Below are 21,047 nucleotides of genomic sequence, written 5' to 3' on the forward strand. Positions count from 1 at the left end.
TTCACATTGAAAAGCCTCCCAGAAACATGTGAGAGGAGAGCAAATGTTCAGTAAAATAGCAATATAAAAGATCTTCCTCCTCACTTCCTGGCTCATTAAGGATTTGTTCCTGAGTTTGCAGGAACCTCACATCTCCACCAACAAATTTCATATAGGCACATTTATAGGGGCCAGGCAAGGATCCAGGTTAGCAGAACAGGCAGAGTGGTTGAGGATGTAGAAATTTGCCCTGGAAGCCCAGGTAATCCTGCTGGAGAACCGCAAATGTTGACTCTCCAGGTTAAATACCTAAATCTGCCTGAAGGTGTCTATTGAAACAGCAGTGTTTTTGCAAGTGCTGAACACCTAAGTTCTTTACTAAATCAACAGGAATTTGAAAATCACCTTGTAGACAGACTTTGTAGTCTGATAAAATTAACATTTATTAATGTACATGCTTTAGAAGAGAGAGAAAAACTCAGTTGTGTCTCCTCTGCACTTGGGGTTTATTAGATACCACCAGTCAGAGGAACATTTGCAACTCTCTCCTTCCTCCAAAACTTCTTCTTTGCCCCCCACAATGAGATATCCCTGAAAGCAGAAAAAACAAGCAAAGGAAATACAGAAAGTGAAAATGTAGCTTGGATAATTTTCATTTTTATTTGATTGCAAATTGAAATTGTCATTGCACTTCTGTGTTAGACTAATAAAAGGCTACTGGGCTGCCTCCCCTTTGGGTGGCTGTTCAGAACCAGGGCTCTGCCTCCTGTGTCACTCTAAAGGTCAGGGCATTACTTGGCCACCTATTCTAAAAAGAAACATGCAGGTCTAGAAGGTGATAGTCCTTTTACTATTTTATTTAATATTTATAGCAAATAAGCAGTCACTGAAAACTGGACTTAAATTTTAACTTCCTGCACAAATGAGAAAACAAGTGGTACTGCAGATAATATTTTAGAGGTATATGACACAGTATATTGATTTTCTTTAATGCTGAAATTCACAGGAGTAGTGGTGCAGATTTGACCTTAGCTGAGATGTGTTTATCTAAAACTTTAATGACTAATCTTTTTTTTTTTTTCTTGCAAAGTCTAATTGAATTTTGCAGACAGGATTAGATCTTTAAACTCTGAGGCATTGATGGGAATGGTTATGGAAGACCAAACTAAAGCAGTTGTCTGTTATTTGCAGTGACAGCACAGCAAGCTCCTTTCTAAGGGTGTCATGTGCAAACAGCTGTTAACTTAGCATGGATCTGGCTTTGGACTTCCCAGCAGTTTGAGAAGCTCGTGGGTTTTCTCCTGAAAGAGCAGCTGTGGGACACAGAGCCCAGTTTTTGTGTGTGAGCACACCCTGCTAGGGAGGGGAGCAAAGGGAGGTTGTGCCCCCTGCTTGGACTTGGGTGCTGTGCTCTCTACCAACTTCTGCCTCCCTGGGTTAACTCCTTGCCTGCTTCAAAGGAGATCACATCACATCACATGTGTGCAAGGATCTTATTTTAACCAGTTAACATATGGTGAGCATAGCTGCTTTTAGCTGTGGCCAGAATACTGAATTTTCAGGTGTGAATCTGCTGCAGGGCATTGCCTTGAGGCAGGATGAGGTAGCAAAAGACAAAGCTTCCTGAAACAGATCCCAATTCACATAAATTTGGTTCCTATTAACAAATTAACTCTTTGACATTGTGGAAATATTAGAGGTAGAGGAGGACTCCAAAAGCCCTTTGTTATGCACAGGGTTGCTAGAATCACCTTAAAACTTTCAGAGAATGCCGTGGGTTTTGTCTGCTGGCTATGTCAGAGGTGCACTAATGATGCTGAAACATTTCAGGTTGTCAGCAGGTACTTGCTTAACAGGGGTTTTAGGGTCAACATTGCCTCTTCTAATTAAGCCCTTACAAGTAATGCCAGGACAATTTCTGACACAGGGAGGTCATGGTTATGATGAAAACATTTACTGTCCACTGCCAAGACTGAAGAGAATTTGAAAATCTGGTTATTAAGCAGAGTGATAGTCACTAGTGGTAAATTCTCTTTTATTTGTGGTGGGTATATGAGTATATCTAATGTCTGCATCTCACCCTCTCAGGGCATTGCCAACCCAAGCATCACCATCTTCTTTGGAAACTGCAGCAAATCCTGGTAATTGCTAATTTATCCAATCATCCCATTACCTCACTGGGAGGCTGGCTGAATTTAGAGGAATCTGTAAAGGAATTAATAGTCTGAGGAGGAATAATATCTGAGAAAAGTGTAAAGTGATCTTAGATAGGAAATATCCTTTCTGAATAGTTATGTTTCTGTGGTGGTCAATTGTGGTCAGTTATGGTCATTACATTTTATTCCCACATATGCTTCTTGGCTGCTGCAGGAATACCTTTACTTTTGTATTTAGTTTCAAGCATTTTTCAAAGTATTTGATGTGTGGGGCTTTCCCTTTTAGCTCTCTCAGAAAGCATTCATCAAAGACAAGTAAGCACCTCTCTCTGTCTCAGGCACTATCTCTGATGGCTGCCTTGATGAAGGTGATGAGGAAGGAACCATCTGTCTGAGGGCAGCTGGCATTCAAGTAGGAGGAAAGACAATTTAGAGCTGCAAACCAAAATAAAACTAATGGTTGTATCCTACGATGCTTTACAGCATCATCCAGAAGAGCCTTGCTAGTCAAACTGAATGAGCTGCCTCTTGAAATGCTTAATCGTCCCTGAGCACTCCCAATTTAAACAGAGGCAGCAATAGAGAATGTCACATGTTATTCTCCCTGAATACCTTTAAGAAGGGTGTAGGTATGTGAAACTACATTTATATAAATGGTTCTGGAACAAGAAAAATTCAGTATGAAAAATGATGAAAAGGGCAGTAAGGATGAAGATGGAAGTACAAAATCTGTATTTCCAGATTAGTTTTTAATCACTATCAAGTTCATTGGAGAAGTGAAAACAGAGGATGAGTAAATTGATATGGAGGGGTTTTTTTCAACTATGTTAATGTCTTTATTATAAAGTAGCACCTGCTACTGCATTGGAAGTTATTAGATTGTGTGTGCATGAAGCAATACCCTTAGAAGAATTTAGATGAAAAACCCATAATAAATCATATATCACAAGTGCATGCAGTTAATATCAAGATTAATTATGCAGTGACTTGTAAGTCATTATATCATAGATATCAATGTTGAGGTTTAATTTTTCTCTAAAAACTGATGAATTCTGATATAACTGTTTAACTATTTATAAGCTCCCTTGAGATGCAGGCTAAAGCAAGGCAAGGAAACTGACATTGGTTTGCTTCTGTAATGGAGTGGTTAAATCTACACTATCAATCACAGAGAAATTTAATTGAAGTTTTTGTTTTATGTCCCTTGTTTTCTGTCCCAACCTTTCTGTCCCAACCAACCTTGTGGTAGCACCCATTTTTTCTCATTTTCACTCTCCTGGTAATCTTCTCTTGTAATGTTATTTTGTGGTATCATTTTTATCTGATTTATTAGAATTATTAAAAAGCAGGAAAACACAGGATATATTCTGCCATGGTGATGAAGTTTTACGAGCTCTTTAACATATTATGTCAAACATAATTTATATTCTCGAGCCATTATTGTGTTGTGTTAGGTTAGAGAGGTTGGGTTTTGTTAGGGGGGGCTGCAGGCGTGGTTTCTGTGGGAAGCTGCTGGAAGCTTCCCCCATGTCCAGCCCATGCCAGGCAGCTCCAGGATGGATCCACCACTGGCCAAGCACCTCCCTGTGCTGCCTGCAGGGAGGAGGAGGAGCTCAGGAAGGAGGCAGAGGTGAGGGGAAGGTGGTTTTAAGATTTAAAGATTTATTTTACTTCTTATTATCCTGCTCTGGTTTTATTGGTAATAAATTCAGTTTATATCCCCCAGCTGAGTCTGTTTTGCCCACGATGGTTTTTAGTGAGTGACCTCTCCCTATCCATAGCTAAACTCATTAACCCTTTGTTATATTTTCTCTCCCCTGTCCAGCTGTGGAGGGGAATGATAGAGTGGCTTGGGTGGGTGCCTGGCATCCAGCCAGGGTCAACCCACCACGCATGTGAAACACCACAATATTTGATTTCCTTTCCTAATTAAGGGCCAGATCCTCCTGGGCTCAGCTCCCCACACTGCGCAGAGAGGGCTGGGTGTTGCAGGGAGGTGCTGCAGGAGTTTGTGCACAGGGCAGGCATCCTCCTGCCAGGGAAAGGATATCCCTGTTTAGACATCTATGTTGGATCTTGGGTCTTTCTCTGCAGGGCAAATGTTTGTGTTGGGAAGTCATACACCAAAAAGTCTAGGCAGTGCTGGCATACTCATGTCTGCACCCCACTGAAGTATGTGGGACTTGAACATGACTCTAAATGGTTACAGAAAAATATCCTGTTAAATGCTTTCCATGAATTCATCTACAGCTGAGTCTGTGGGCATGTGAGGCCAAAGGAAACCACTGCCTTTTCTGGCAATATTTTCCCTGTATATGTAGGAGAGTGAGAGAAAGGAGAGAGAAAATCCATTGTGCAGGATCATGCATTAACTGACAACCGCATTTCTTTATTTGTACCAAAAAGATTTAGTAAAATAATAAATACAGTTAGTGATTTTAGAAGCAGCCAATAATGCACAGTGTTAAATTTTTATTTTATTTGGATGAAGAAATCAACAATACTCTGAGACACGTACAGTTACTTAATGAAACATTGACTGAAAGGTAAAGCCTAATTATGATAGAGTCACATTTTTCCTTTTCTGGAAGTTACCTATTTTTTGTTCCTTTGCTTAATTGCCCACCACATTTCCTTTTATATATATATATATATATATATTATATTATATTATATTATATTATATTATATTATATTATATTATATTATATTATATTATATTATATTAATATAAAAATTGTGTACATTCACACATGGCTGACACTTGCAGTTGGAACTGCACACACCATCCCTCAGAGCTCGTAGCTTAACTGCTGTGTGGAATTCACATTCTCTGAACAGAGAGGGAGACATAATTTTCCCTCTCAGGATTTTTCCTGGGGAAGGCAGTGAGAAGCATAGAGGGAGAAGAGAAAACAATTCTTATCTCTACTTGCTGCTCCTGTTGTTTGGCACATGTAGAATGTGTTATGGAGATTGCTGCTCCTGTTATTTGGCACATGTGGACTGTGCTATGGAGATGTTTACCCAGAGTGATTTGTTAATTGGATTCCGGTTATGGTGGTTTGGATTGATTGGCCAATTAGGTCAAAGCTGTGTCGTGACTGTCTGGAGACAGTCATGGGTTTTGCTTTAGTATCTTTTTTGTATAATATCTCCTTATTATAGTATAGTATTAGTGTAATATAACCTAGTTTAATAAAGCATTTGCTCAGACTTCTGAAATCTTGGAGTCAGAGCACTTTATTCCCTATGTTGGGGTCTTCCAGCATCAATACTGGTGCACAAAGGGTGATGAGAGCCATCTGGACTGAGGTAAATGTCATCCCTAATGGACACGGGAAGCATTTTTCCAGAGGCTGGTTCCAAGTGTGCTCCCCATCAGCAGGCAGACCAAGCATCCCCACCTCTTGCTGCTCCCATGTCCGCCCATGGCAGTGTCCTCTGCCAAATCAGCCTCTGTGACAGAAGCTCAGGCACTTTGTGAGGGAACAGGGATTCTGCTTCCCTCTGCATCCAATGGTTTAATAATTTTAAGTGAAAGCAGCAAGCTGGAACTCTGTGTGGTGTCCATTCATGCAGTATAAGAGGAGTTAATAAAATGCACAGGGATTACATCTCCTTGTGCAGAGCAGCAGGTAACGGGCAGCATAGTGCTCTCTAAGCCAGGTTCAAATGCTCCTGTCCTGACAAGGATGGAAACAGCTGATTAGGTGTTACCTCCTGCTCCTCTTACCGGGAATTCTGCCCTTACATCCCCCCTTGCTGGTCACACCACAGCTGTGCTGCCCCTGGGCACGGATGTGAGACCAGCTGCACCTCAGGATGTGTTTGGTTACCTGGCGCAGCTTTGGAGAGGTGCTGCTGCCAAGGGAGAGCTCTGGCCTGTCCTGCTGAGCAGAAATCAGGGCAGCTGCACCCTTCTCTGTGCCCCACAAAGCAAACCTCTTGTGGGTTAGCCTCAACTTCAAGGCTGCTCCCCCACCTCAAAAGTATTGTGGGGTATTGGGGTTTTTTTTGCTGTATGTGAGGAAAGGAAGATGGTTTTTAAATGATACTCAAATGGACAGGTGCTTAGGCACTGGGCATCAATCTTCACAGATGTTTGGGAGCCTTGCCTGCAGGGAAACTGAGGGCAGTCAAGAACCTAAATGACTTTTAAAAATGTCACCCTGTTTTCAATGCAATTGTCCAAATATCTTGCATAGATGACCAAGTAAACCCTCCATATTGCCCAAAAACTCTAGTCTGAGTGAGGGTGTTTCATCTCCTCATACTGTGGAAGGGAAAATTATTGGCCAAACAGTGGCAGCAAAAGCCACAAACCAGTGAGGAAGCAGGAAGATGCAGATTTGGGAATCAGCATCAATACTGAGAGAGGTTAATGAATTGTCCATTACTGGATCAAAAACTGGATCCACACCATGGGCTCCCCCCCACATGGTTCACTTCTACCGTGGAGTGACTAGCTGATAGGCAGAGGGATTAGTTCAAAATCAGAAAAATTAACCAGTACAAGCACGAAGTAGTCTGTCAAAATCAAACTTTTTTCAACCATTTCTCTCATTTGGTCTTTCCAGTTTTGTTTTTTTTTTTAGGAGGTGCATTTTTTGATTTAAGATTTTTAATTCCTATTATAAGGCTTCATGCAAGTGAAAATGCAGTTGTCTTATAATTATGAGATATATAAGTGTGGATGCTATAGAATATGAGAGGTTCTTGTGAGGTCCATGCTGACCATAAACCCAAGCACAGGCATTTCATAGGCCCATCTTTTGAGATTTTCTGAGTTCAGAATTCTTGTTAGAGGATCAGGATTATCTCAAGATGTCTTTCATTCCCATGGGAGACAATGACTTCCTATCTGGATGGCAAATGTTCTCATTTCCATTGAAAAGTTACAGGACAAATGTTAATTACCTTCTGTAATTTCACAAAGAAATTTGATAGAAGCCTCCAGCTATTTTTTTTCTGTCTGTGCTGGGCATTTTTTGTTGTTCTAGAAGCTGATGGCAAGGTTCAGGCTGTAGCACAGGGGCCTGTTAGGGCCTTGGAAGATTGATTACTTTGCACTCCACATCTTCAGCCTGCAAAGGGGATGGGCTGTGCAGTGGTGGAACTCAGAGCACCTCTTCACGTGGCACTTGCAGCTGGACTTGGCATTGCTGGAATTGTGTCACCAGACCCCAGGGAAAAAAAAAGAAATAGAACTGGGCTTATTCCCTGTAAAGGAATTTTTTTAATGTATTTTTTTATAGAAGCACAACAGAAGCAAACAGCTTCCAACTCTTTGTCCTATTACCCAGGAGAGGTTATTCTCTCTCACAAGAGGGAAAAAAAAATACCAAAATCACAAATAAATGGTGATGAAGCTGTAAAACAGAATGGAAATTAAGGGAAAAGTGATGTGAATTTTAAGAGTCCTTCACAAAGGGTTATGTAAGAGAATGAGCTGGATTCTGATTATATTTTTGAATAAATTCCAGTAAAATGAGAATAAAAAGAGCAATCCTAGGTTTGTAGTGCCCCATTAGTTTGCTGTGAGACTTCCTGTGCATAAGATGATTTTTTCATTTTGCATTATAAGACAACATTTTAAAAGAAAAAATATTGTATACAAAAATAATCAGTGTTACTTTGCTATTCCAATAACCCAGCTGGGTACTAAGACGCAGTCTTGAGATATTTCTTATTAAAAAGGAGAGGTCATAAAGCATCTTTTTTTTTTTTCTCCTCCATCCTATTACTGAAAAGTAAATGACTGTCATAAACCATAGCTCTAAATTTTCTCTCTGAGGTCCCAGGACCCTGTGGCTGCACTGGCTGCCCCAGCCACACTCCCAGCTCTCAGACAGGTCCATATTCCAAACACAGCTCAGCTCAAGGTGCTCTGCTGAGCTTTGGGAGGCGCAGAGCAGGTACATGACCCCAAGAGCCACCATTCTGTCAGGAGCACAAATGGGGATGAGGGGTGATTTCAGATTTAGGATATGGTTTGGGTTGGGAGGGACCTTAAAGGCCATCTTGTTCCAGCCCCATTTCCATGGGCAGGGACACCTTCCACTAAACCAAGTTACTCAGAGCCCCATCCAACCTGGTCTTGAACACCTCCAGGGACTTGGAGTACACAACCACCAAGGGCCTTTTTATTCCCTGTGAACTCAAAGAAGGCCATGGCAGAAAAAGAAATAAAATGGGGAAGAAAAAATAAAGGAAGCCACTGGCTTTTACTTCAATTCCTCTAATTCTTTTAAACTTCTGATCAGACATATTTTAATTAATTATTCAGTAGTCATAGTCCCTGACCATATGGGGAAAGGATTAGGTGAGGGGGTGAAAATGCTGCTGTTCTCTGCTGCTGCCTGATGGGGAGGAGGCTTCAGCTACTGACTTGTGAGCTGCTCCTTCAGAGAAGCCAAAGCCCAGCTCCACTCAGCATATGGAAGGACAGTGTATTTCACATTTCAAAGGAGATTAAAAATAGTGAGTGAAAAAGAAATGACTTCTTGCACAAAGCTAAGGGTGTGTAAAGGGTGAGTCTCTGCTTTCCCATGACAAGATATGGAGAGAAAAGGTTGTGTCTTTGTATCTATCTATCTATCTATCTATCTATCTATCCATCCATCCATCCATCTATCCATCCATCTATCTATCTCTATATATAGATATATATATCTACGTATATCTATATATAAATATAGATATATATGCACAGACACACACACACATATATATATAGATATAGATATATAGATATATGCATATATACTTCACTGCTGTAGCAAAACAAAGCAGTGAATGAATCTGTGCAAACCAAGTTGGTTTTGGTTGGGTTTCTTTGACCCTTGCTCCCTCACAACCCTTGTCCAAATTAATGTAATAAAAATGATTGCAATTTTTCTAGTACCATGGCTCCCTTCCTTTTCTGTGTTCAATTTTTAGGTGCAATGGTTGCTTTAACTTTGTGTTTTTTCTTGGCAACCAAGAGCACCACTTAATAGTCTCTTCACTGATAGATCAAACCAGCTGTAAGAGTAGGGAATAAATGGTCCATATCAGCCTCATCAAACATAAAAACTACAGCTCTGTTTAGTCATATAGTCTTGCCATTTTTTACCAACAAATGAAGAATTTTTGGAAGTAGAGGTGGAGAATCCCGTGGTACTGTGAAGACACAGGCAGGGAAACTTGGAGTCTGATACTCAATGTGGGGGACACTCCAGGGGTGAAAAAATGCCAAGAGCAAAACAACCATGGCCTCTGTTCCTCATTTGGCAATGAATGAAGATAAATAACTGATATATATAAATAAATAATTATCTGCTCTCTACAGAGGGAAGTTCCAGTGGTGGAAAGCTGTTGAGTACACAGGGGGAACAAAGCATGTACTTATGTCAATACCATGGAAGGAAAATAAATAATACTAAGTTATCCTGAGCAGCTCACAGGATCTGTCTGTTCTGTGGTATCTTTTGGCAACCAGCACAGCAGCCAAGAGAAGAGCACAGATCAGTTGTGTCATGTCCTCTCTTCATTCTGTTCACACAGGACGTGCCATAAAATGTTGCAGTCCTCAGTGCCACCTTTCAATTCCTGAGCTTGGTGACAGCAAATGTCACTTGAGAAAAGCACAAGGGTTGTGATGGGTGATAATTTTGGGAAACATGATGTGGGGCTGTGTCAGTTCAAAGACACATTCTGATTGTGGCTTTGAGAGTGAATGTCACTGTCCTCTCTGTGTCCTCCCCATGGAGAGAAGACACCCTGTGTATAGTTGTGAGGGGGAGAGGAATCCACAGTTTGCAAGCGGATGATGGGGAGTGTAGAGCCTGATACTCAATGTGGGGGACACTCCAGGGGTGAAAAATGCCAAGAGCAAAACCACCATGGCCTCTGTTCCTCATTTGGCAATGAATGAAGATAAATAACTGAGATTCTTTACACTGACCATTATTTGCTCTCTACAGAGGGAAGTTCCAGTGGTGGAAAGCTGTTGAGTACACAGGGGGAACGAAGTGGGTGCTTATGTCAATGCCATGGAAGGAAAATAAATAATAATACTAATTTATCATGAGGAGCTCACAGGTTCTGTCTCTTCCTTCATGTGCCGTGGTATCTTTTGGCAACCAGCACAGCAGCCAAGAGAAGAGCACAGATCAGTTGTGTCATGTCCTCTCTTCATTCCTTTGGCGTGCCATTAAATGTTGGAGCCTCAGTGCCACCTTTCAATTCCTGAGCTTGTGACAGCAGATGTCACTTGAGAAAAGCACAAGGGCTGTGATGGGTGATAATTTTGGCAAACGCAGTGTGGGGCTGTGTCACTTCAGAGAGACATTCTGATTGTGGCTTTGAGAATGAATGTCACTGTCCTGCTCTGTGTCCCCTCCATGGAGAGAAGACACCCTGTGTATAGTTGTGAGTGGGAGAGGAGTCCACAGTTTTCAAGCCAGATGATGGGGAGAGGAGAGCCTGTGGCAGTGCCATGAAGTTACAGGAATTGTTTTGGATCTCTTGAAAAAACAGGATTTCAGCTGAAGTTTGCTCTTCTGCCAGTTGAAATTAGTGGAAACCTGAAAATTGTTTCAGGTCTTCTAGGCAGGTGCCATGAGCCCAGTGAAGCTTCACACCTTCAGCTGTATCAAGGCCAAGGTCAGGTCTTGCTGAATGGGAAGTCTGGAGCTCAGAAGCCAAACCCTGCTTTTTCTGAGATTACAGAAGTGTGTGCAGGAGGAGGTACAGGGGTCCCAATCTGGCGATGTGAGGAGAGCTGACAAATGGATTTCCTAACCAAAATAACTTTATATTGCATTACAGAAAATGTTGTGCTCTGCAGGCTGGTAGGAGGGAGAGTCCTGCTTTTAATTATGATTCAACATTATTTTTCACTTTTAATAGCTCTTTTGTAATCAAAGGAAGTAAAAATTAAATGTATGTTGCTGCTTTTTTTGTGTGCACCAATGAGCAATACAATCATTATGTAGTTTTAGATTAAATTCTTTTGTTCCTTTTGTTAATTTGAGTTTGATGGCTTTCCCTGGTGCCAGAGCATAATTTACAGCAGACAAAATTCCCTTAAATTGATTTTTAAAAATGCTCTCACATACACTACATTAACCTTTTCATTCCCTTATGGTGTGTGTCAAAGAGAAATGATCCCTGTAACTCTGCTTATTGAAGAGATACATCTGTGAAGTGTATTAATTGGTAGAGTTCCCATTCTGCTCTGAATAGATTTTTCACATAGTAAATGAATTTCTGGCTGTGCTAATGCTCATCTATCTTTAAAAATACCAGTACCTGCTGAAGCCACAGGGAATTCAGGACCTGAGCAGCTCTGAGGAGGTGCAGGGTGCACTGTGCTGTTTGCAGCACCACATCAGAGGGCTCAGACTGGGTGCTGGGTAGGGAGGTCTGTGCTGGAAGGTTCATTCAGCATCACAAGTTCAGGATGTCTTTAAGTCTTGCAAAATGAGTGACATGGATGGGGAGATGAAGACAGAGGACTTTTACAACATTTGTTTAGATCACAAATTGATCCAAAGCTCTGCTGATCTCTGTAGAGAAATGTGGCTATGGTTCTGCCTGCTGGGTTTGATAAAGCCTTCAATTTCAGAACCCAAACCCTGCTTCCCATGAGAATAACAGGTTGGTGAGGTGTGGAGAAGAAACTTCTCTAGGACATTTTTTCCTTACCATCTCTGGGGCATTTTTCCATGGGATGCAATGAAGCTGTCACACATAAGTCATCAAGTCTGTATGGCTGATTTTTCTCTTTTCAAATCCTGCAGCCTGTTTATTTCAGTATAATATCCCTGCAGTTTTTAATAAACCACCTGCATGACTCAGGAGAAGAGGTGTTTTTGTCAGTGCTCCTGAGATGGTAACATGAATTGTTGAAGGAGATTAGAAATGATCATGATAATGCAGTGGTTTTGCTGCTGGTGGTCCTGGTGGCAGTGACCCTCATAAAATGATAGAAGACCATCAAGAGGAAAAAAAATGCAATTTGTGTCTTAATCAGTTTTGTTTCTTTTTATTTAATTTCTGTTTTGAGTGGGAATGTGGGTGTTTCCATTTCATTCTGCAATTTACTCATTGAATCTCAGAATTGTGTTGAATTAAGGATAACTCCTTCAAATGAAAAATGAGCAATAAAAATGTTCTTTCTATACGAGGAGTCACGCTGCTGTGGTGTTGTGCCACAGTTAACACAACTCAGTGTGGGAAATTTGGCATCTTGCTTTCCTGAGGAAAAATGACTTCATGTTTGTTGGTTGTGTTTCCTGTCAACCAGAAAGTTTGGAAAATTAAAATAAACGACTTTGCAAAGCCTTGTAGTGTTCTGTGAGAGTCCTAGCAAAAACACAAATCAATTAAAACAGACCAAGCATAAGACTCACAAACCTTTGGAGATCTTGGAGTTGCTTTTCCTGACAGCAGCATCGGGGCTGAGCCAGCTGCTGCATTTCATGCGAAGAGCCCAAGCACCTTTCAAAGAGCAGCAATTCTTCAGACTGCAGTTGTCCTAAGATAGTGCTGGACAAGGATCTGGGGAAATTTAAACTTTTTAAAAAAACCAACTTCATGAACATCAAATCAGGATGTCCATGAAGTGTTTTCTGGTTCAAGAATATCTGAGAAATACCCAAGCAAATCCCATTGGGAGAAGTGAGATGTATCCCAGCTACTTTAAGGACATTTCACAGCCTGTGGACTCTGCCTCATCATCCAAGTGATGCCCATGGATGTCAGCACAGGTCACTGCTAGGCAGGAACAAATAGTCAGCATTATAAAATATATAAAACAATCTGTTCTTTTGCTGTTGTGTCCCTTTCTCTTTACTTCTGTGTGAGTAACAGTGTGGGCTCAAGCAAAAGATTTCCCTTAATTGTAAGAATTACACAGCTGGGGGGATCTGGGGACTAATGCAAAGGTTTTGGGATGCTGAAGGAGTTCAGGGCTGCATTTCTGTGATGAGGTAACCCAGAAGGATGGAGAGCACTGAGCACAGGTGATCACTGGTGTGGTTTGTCATTGTGCTCCCCGGTGTCACAATATGACACAAAATGAACGACACTCACGTGCTGAGATGTCCAAGGCAAAAAAGGCACGTTTATTTCTGGAACTCAATATTTATAGAATTCTAAAAGTGACCATGGATTGGAGGATGAAATTTCTACCTCTCCAACCACACTGGTCAAACCAACAGTCCATCAATCCTCTCCTCCTCCAGAAAAGAATGCAAAACAATCATTACTTACATGAAAAGTGTGTGAGAAACTCCATTACAAAAACGTAAACATCAGAAGGCTTAGAAGAACTTTAGAAGAACAGGGCGACACCCAGGTGTGGTTTTGGCCCATTATAGAAGGACTGTCCCAGGAATGCTGCAGAAAAAGTTGGTGTACAGAGTGGGCCTGTTTTGCTAAAGTTGGGGTTGTGCTGCACACCAATATTGAAGAGTTTGGCTTTTGGTGAGAGGACAGCACAGCCAGTCACCCTTGGGACAAGAGAACAGATTTTGGGTGACTTTATTTACTGGTTTGAATTTACTTGTGAAACCAACAATGAATTTTTCAAGAGATGAGATGAAGTGGACAGAGACTAAGCAAACACTCTGGGCTGTGCAGACTGGGGAGAAAGCCACTTAGCTGGGAGAGAAGAGCCTCCATTCTGGATCCTGCTCTCACAGCTTCTAATGTCTTTTCATCTAAAAGAATTGTGTAAAACGCAGGCCCTCACACATTCTTTTCCCATTGTTTTACTCAGTTAAAATTGATATCAAAGAATATTCTTTCCATAACTTTATTTAAAATCTTGTCTAAATACTGCAATATTAGAGAGTTACATGACAAAAATGACTTTATCCTAGAAACAGTAGAAAATTAAAAGTAAAATTATCCCTTAAAGGTAAAATTATAAGTATCATTTTCATATAAATATTAGTACAATGATGAATTATGCAACTGCATTGTCTTTGAAACATCCATGCATTAAACAATTTGTCTTTTTCAAAACTGTAAATGACTGGTAGATGAAAATAAGTTGTGTAAAGCCCATTTTCTCTTCCACCCCCTGCTCTACATATGGATTTCATATTCCTCTTCCCACTGTCTCTGCAGCACACTGACCTCAAACCTTGGCTGCCTTCAGAGCTCTTCATCACATTGCTCCCAAGCAAATTATTTAGGAATGAAACTTTGTTTGCCTCATGTTTTCCTTTCCGTACCATTTAGAAACAAATTATTTGTAAACTAAGTTATAAAAAAGCTTAGGAATTTATAAAATGTAACATTGGACAAAATTTTTAATGCTGTCTTTCTACCCAGGGGGATTAAACACGTCACTATTTCCCTTATCACAGATTCTTTCTTGGTCTTCGGAGTGATAAATTGACGTTGAGGCCAAATGTCTCCAAACCACCACTGCCACAATAAATTGAATAATTTTTTTTTGTGCTGAAATACAGTTTCACTAAAAATTGCAATTGCCTTTTTACAAATATAAGCAGAATGCCATTTTGTTAGAATTAGAGGGGACAAAAAAGCTGAGACGTTGTTTTGCCAAGCTCTCAAATCTTTCAGGAAAGCTTCTTTTCCTGTTTCTTGACATCATAATTCTTCAAGAAATGAAGTAGGGAGATGCCATCCTGGCCTGCCTTGGCAGCAGCACTCTTTGCAGATGCTTTCTGCACGGTTGTGAGCTGTTTCAGGGCTCCTGTGTGCTGTGGCTGAGTTTGGAGAGAGGCTGTGAAAGAATTGTGGTGGAAAAATTAGAGCTAGGCAAGTGCTGTGGCATAGGGATCAGTGATCCAATCTATGGCATTTGGGCTTTTCATGGATTTGGGGAACACACAGCCTCCTCTGGAATAAAATCCTGAGCATCAAAGCAAGTTTTACTGGTGGCGTGGCAGATATTTCGCTGCAGGAGATGATTTGCAGGTTAATGTGTGTGCTTATATCAAACACTGAAATAAAATCAAAGAAATGCTGTTGATTTTATGGGCTCTGTCAGTACTGGGAATGGGTCTTTAATTATGATTTGAATTACAGTAGCAGCTAAGGGCCCCTGAGAGGATTTACAGTCCCACTGTGCCAGGTGCTATACAAACATCTGGGTTACAGCCCCAGAATGAACCAAACTGATGGAGGGAAGTGAAGGACATTAATAAAATGTCATTAAATCAAGGCCAACGCATTTCTTGGCTAAAAATATCTGTAGTCACGCATGCCCTGTGCCATACACAGGTACAGTATTGCCATCTCCTTCCTCCTGGCCATGGTCAGAATATGACTCTGCCTCTGGCTAGAACCACTCATAGTGCAACAGGTTCAGATGGTGTTTGCAGCTTGAATTTTGTCACCTTGAGAACAGGCTTCTGGCAGGATTTCAGAGTCCACGTTCCAAGGTTCTCATTTATTGTGAAAGTTCCATGGAGTCACTCTGTCCTGAAGCACTAGGAATAATTTGGGAATGTTTCAAATGGCAGTGGTGCTTATTTACATATGCTGGAAGGGCATAGGAGGGTGTTGTAGTGTGGTAATTCTACTTGGGTACAAAAGTCACGTGAAATGCCAGTTCAAAACACAGAGAAGCTAAAATAATCTTTTAGTACTGCAGGGTCTGGAGGTGATCCAAAACCATTTCATCATAATGCCTATAAAAAATGATGGGAAGTTATTAAATATCCATTTCTGCAATCCAAAACAGCTAGGAATTCCAGATATTACTGGATTTAAATCATTTTACAGATTTATTTTTCTTTTAACTTAGCGACAGCACTGAGTTTCATTTGTAGCTGACAGACTGGCTGGGCTCCAGTGGAGCCAGTGATCTGTGTCAGTCAATGCTAACTGAGGATCTGGTGCCTTCTGCTCCAAACTGTGGAAGACTTGTCATCTGTTAAAGCTACACTGAGGTGTGTGGGATGCAGATGGCATTCATTTTCTTCTATTGGCTTTGTAATAGAAACATGTAAGACTGAAAGCTCTACCAAAGCAGCAAACATGCAAGGTTTAAATTCATGGGGAGCTGAGTGTTATGGGTACAGCCTTTTCCTCACTCACTTTCAAACTCACCATTAGTGCCCAGCCTCTGAACATTTGCCTGTGTGCACTTTGCAGAAAATGGTGGGAGGAGATGGAACCAAACAGAATGGCTTTAGGGCATTGATAAAAGAGCCTCCCAGAAATGCTGGGCAGGGGATTGTGCTGCACTGTGTGCAGGGTAAAAGGTTTGTCTCACAGTGCTGGGGAGTAGGCAGCAAAGATGTTCACTGTTGCTTAAATCATTGCCCCCTATTAGTAAAAGCATCAGCAAAAGATGAAGAAAAACATAATATAGTTGTCTTTCATCACCACAACAGGCAGATGGTTTTATCCCTCTTATTTCTGTTGGGGTTTTGCAGGAAAGCCCACGTACATGCCATGCCTCATTTGTAAAAACAGAGCAAGTTTTTATTCCTCTCACTCTGAAGTGCCACCTTTAGCACCTGAACAACTGAGTTTCTGTAGCCTGGGGCTCAGGCTCTGTGTCTGTCTGGATCCTGGTTGTTATTCTGCATCACACTCCAGCCCAGGGTGGTCTGCAGCAGCAGAGAGGAGGGAGGCAAGGAAGGAGGAGAAGGAAAGGAAAGGAAATAAATAAAATATCCCCAAGCAAGAGTAACTCAGCTTGACTTCAGAGGTGAGAAGGATGCAGTTACATGCTTATTATTGTTTATCTGTGTAATGATACTTCCTAAATTCTGTAGTGACTGAGGTTCCCTCTGCGCCAAGCAGGGTATCAAAAATTGTTCCTGCCCATGAAGAACCTCCATCCTAGGTTTAAGGTAGAGGAGCAGAGGATCCAGGCAGGAGGATTGTGATGAGACAGTAATGCAGTATCAATCAGCAGAATAACCAGGAATCTCAGAAAACCTCCTGCTGTAACCACTGCAATTCATTTAGTTTACTGCCATTATCATTGCAATTAGTGTTTCATTTTTGCAGCATAAGGTTAATAATCTAATAACTGTATGGGTTACCCACTCCTCAGCTCATTTGTTGTACTATTCAGCAGGTATAATTTGCTGCAATTTTGTATTATAAAGAACTAATTAACAACAAGATTATTTTTCCACTGAACTTCACAGGAGTTTTTTGTCTTGGACAAAATTTTATTTTGATTCTGTGCCATGTTCTGGACTTGATAAGCTGAGTTGCTGACAACAACAGTCACTCACATTTCATCAGGCAGAAGTCCTAATTCAGAGCCAGGTGGCATGAGTGAGAGGTATAATACACATTTTTCAATTAACAGTGTTAACAACCTTGTCAGAAGAATTTTTCTTTCCTGTGTTTATAAGTGTAATATTTAAGGTCAAAAATTAGAAATAAATTAAAAAGAAGAAAGAAACAGATCTTGCAAGAGTAGTGAGTATGGAAACTACAAAATTACTATTAATTATTATAATTAAAAAATTATAAATCCCCATCCTGCCACCTCTGAGGCCAACAAAACATCTTGCATCTGCTTTTATTTCATACCATTAATGTCTTGGATTTTCTTTTGTCCTTTGCTTCAGATTTACACCAGTATAACTGAGTCCAGAGCTCAGTCTCCATGGCCCAGTGTCACCTGCTTCTGCAAGGAGCATCTAAATCCAGCCCCTGTATCTGGAATGTGTCTATGTCATATAACATTTCATGTAACACACCTGGGATTTATTCATTATTGCAGCTCTGTGTTGAAAAAGACTAAGAGGCCAACCATGACTATCTCACTGCTGATACTTCAAAGATTTTGGTCCAGGATGTATTAGTTTTATTAAATAATACCTACACTTCACAAGTGATGTCTATGTTGCCCTTCAGCCATACAGACACGGTTATTAAAAAAAGAAAAAAGAACTTGTGCTTGATGAGTTGTTTTAAGAAGCCATTATATTATAGTAATATGACCACTGTGCTGGCAGGCTTTTGGCAGGTTTCAAATAAACATGCCAGGAATAATTTTGTTGACAACATCTTGGGTTGGAGAACATCCAGCCTTCATCCATAACGTGTCAACACAGTGATTCTTTCACAGGCAGGAAAATATGTCACCTTGGATCTGTATTTTAGAGTCTTAAAATACCGTAGATGTCTAGATTAATGGCTCCAAAATCAACTTCACAGGTGGCTAGTGAGGTTTTTCAATCACAAATGTGAATATGTAAGTGATAGCATTTGCAGGTTTTAATATGCAGCATCAATGAAGTGTGCTTATGTAAAAAACTGTGGAAACATCTGGTTCACTTTCCAAATCCAAAATCAATTTAGTTTTCATGTAATAGGAAGAAGGAGGTGAAAAACAAGCAGCAGAGGAAAAGAAGGAGAAAACCAGGCTGAAGGGCTTTAGCTGGCTTGCAGAGGTCAGGAGGATGTGTTAGTGCTTCCTGTGAGGCAGAGAGGAGGTGCTTCCTACTGATCAGTGACTTCAATGTTTTCTTTCATGTCCTTTTCATCAGAGCAGAAACCATATGTGCTTGGTTTATTTCCCTTTGTGTCATATGCTCAGATTTCAGTATGAAACCCACATTTGGTATCTTTAGGATTAACACAAAGGCATCTGCTTGCTGGTCAGTTTTGATCTCCATGTTTATCTCTGCAAGCTGGGTCTTTCAGGACCAGGCAAATTCCAGCTCTGAGCTCTGTGCTGGAAATGCACCCTTTGAGCTGCCTCTTCAACACCATTTATGTGCTTGAAGCAGTACCTGCCCAGGGCTGAATTAAACACCTTCCTGGCTTCAGTCCCAAGTGCAGAGGCTCCCCTGAGCAGTGATGCCTGCTGGTGAGAAATCCCAGTGAAGGATGAGGGTTTGCTGCCCGGGGCAGGGGGTAGCACAGGCTGGTTGGGCTGTAATCCCCTGGAGGTAAAAGATGGTCACAGTGACACAGCAACATCCCTCTGGAATTAACAGAAATACAGACAGGGATAATCTGAGGTGGCTATCATGAAAATGGTGTGACGTGTCTGCAGTTTTGCTGTAAGTGATTCCATCTAAAGAGACTTCAAATGACTGAGAACAAAAGAGCAGCTTTGCAAACCTGTGCTGAATAAAGCTGTTTGTCTTTCTTTGAAAAGTCATTTATCTCTCCTTGCTTTTTACCAGGGGAAATTTCCTGACAGAATTTTGAAAGTGAAAATGTTCTTTCCTATTTCTTTGCAGTGTATTAAACCCCAATATTTTGCTTATGAATAGTTTTCCTCCTCTTGGTACTCTAGAAATTCACAGTCTTTTTTTGTTGAGATTTTGCTCAAATATTGATTGAATGCCTGGAGAATTAATGGGATTGACTTGATAATGGATTCAGTGCAAGTACAGCTGTCCTGAACATTCAAGTATGTGTGTGTATTTCTATCACACTGGGACTCATGGATGGGAAAATCACACTTCATGCAAGGTGCTATTAAGCTCTTGAACTACATCTGGGTTTGTAGATGTTATTCAAGTCCATGAGCTAATTTTTTCTTCATTTTTAAAACTTCTGACCATTTGTGGTGACAGTGTTAGATTATTTTCAGGACTGTGACTGTTGCCATCAGTTCTGTAAGAATGTCAGTGTTTTACCTCTGTCCCAAGACACTCTGAGGGCTTGGCTGGGTTTCTCACCTGCTTCTCCACATTTCTCCTATTTCTCTCTAGACCCTCCTGTACCCTGATGTGAAAGAAAGAATATTTCTGCCATCTACTAAGAAGCCCTGCATTATTTCCCTGGCTTATTTATAAATTTCCTTCCCTTGGAAAACCACAGACTGTGTTTTGTGCCTTTTCGCATCACCTGAAAATTGGAGATCGTAATGATTTCCTAAAAATGGCATTAGAAGACTAAATTGATTAACATTTGTATTCATATTTAGGGTAAGGAATCTGTAGGAATGGGAGTATTTATTCTGCTTGCTTTATGCCAAAATTACATTTCTCAAAGCTCCTGACCTACTTTTCAAATTTTTCTCCAGTAGCAATAGTAACTACAAAATTGTTTTTATAATTATTTTTCAATTCAAATAGAAAGCCAAGTACAAACAAGGGGGAGACAAGGAAGGGAGGCTGTCCTCACCTCTACCCCTCTTTGCCAGAAGGAAGAGAAGCCTCATGTCTTTTCCTGAATTAGAATAGATGATGGAGTGCATCAGGTGTTTAATGCCTCAAACTTGGCTTTCCATTGCAGATTTATAGCTTTTGTAGTGGCTAGATCCCCAAACGTATAGAAAGTGATTCTAGACATTATATTTTCCTGTAAAATGAATTCTAGGGAAAGGTTAAAAAATATTTCCCAGCATCTTCTGAAAACAAAACTGTGAGGTTTGCCTGACTTTTCCCTTCCAGTCTTGTTGCTGTGTATAAGAAGCAGAAATAAAGCAAACTCTGAAAAACAGACGAACTGAGTCTCCTAGAAAGTTTTTTGTTTTCATAAAAAATTTAAAATGGAAATAAAATAGTCTTTTAAAGAAGTACCAGCAGCTCTGTTTTAGACACACCATCCCTCATAATAAAGAAATGAGGCAAAAAAACCTGAAATAGATGAGTTTCACAAGGAGGAGGAGCATCCAGAGTTGTTCTGGCTGTGACCAGATCCCTTGAGTGAATTCAGCCTCCCAGAAAATCTGAGTGCACTAATATTTCATACAGTTCCTGTGGGTGCTTCAATGCATGCATGAAACCACATATAGTGCAAAATGCTAAGAGGAATCCAGCAAAACACATGAAAGTGGAATAAATTTTTAAGATCTTGCGAATGCGAACGCAGCACTTCATAAAAACCTCAGTCCTGAGAGCCGGGCTGCTGTGTACATCAGAGGCAGAACATATGGTGCAACCACAGTGCAGTCAGAGCTAATCAGTGTGTGGTGATGGAGTTTTTATTCTGAAGTTTTAAGGATGTGAT

General features: G+C 40.7%; 1 protein-coding gene across 2 annotated transcripts in view; it reads left to right on the forward strand.

Moving 5' to 3' along the window:
- Positions 1–21,047, forward strand: part of DPP6 (dipeptidyl peptidase like 6) — a 566,729-nt gene that overhangs the window by 368,155 nt on the left and 177,527 nt on the right. The window lies entirely within an intron of this gene.

This window comes from Geospiza fortis, unplaced genomic scaffold (genome assembly GCF_000277835.1).
Source record: "Geospiza fortis unplaced genomic scaffold, GeoFor_1.0 scaffold73, whole genome shotgun sequence".
In the NCBI taxonomy this organism is placed as follows: domain Eukaryota; kingdom Metazoa; phylum Chordata; class Aves; order Passeriformes; family Thraupidae; genus Geospiza; species Geospiza fortis.